The sequence below is a fragment of the Brassica oleracea genome, chromosome C9, assembly GCF_000695525.1.
Source record: "Brassica oleracea var. oleracea cultivar TO1000 chromosome C9, BOL, whole genome shotgun sequence".
Classification (NCBI taxonomy): Eukaryota; Viridiplantae; Streptophyta; class Magnoliopsida; order Brassicales; family Brassicaceae; genus Brassica; species Brassica oleracea.
This window is the reverse complement of record NC_027756.1, coordinates 45,328,983-45,329,347: the sequence shown is the minus strand read 5'-3', so window position 1 is coordinate 45,329,347 and position 365 is coordinate 45,328,983.

Sequence of the window (365 nt, the reverse complement as noted above, 5' to 3'; positions counted from 1 at the left end):
GAAACGTGGATACTATTTCAGTAATTAATCTTTCGCTAATAAATCAGCTGTAATTAGGATGAAAAATCTTAAGTCAGCCATATCGTCAAATAAATCAGCCGTCAAACAAATGATATTCTAGTAATTAATTTTTCGCTAATAAGTCAGCCGTAGATAAGTTGAGTTTACTATTAATTCATCCAATGACGGCTGATTTAATATAACTCAGCCGTAACAACATCTCATAAGTCGGCCGTAAATTTAATAACTCAGTCAGTCGATGTTCATTAACTCAACCGTGGAAACATAACTCAGCCGTGTCTTAACTACAACTCAGCCAAATTTTACAGAAATCAAACCGCCGATGTATAAGTCAGTCGTATCTT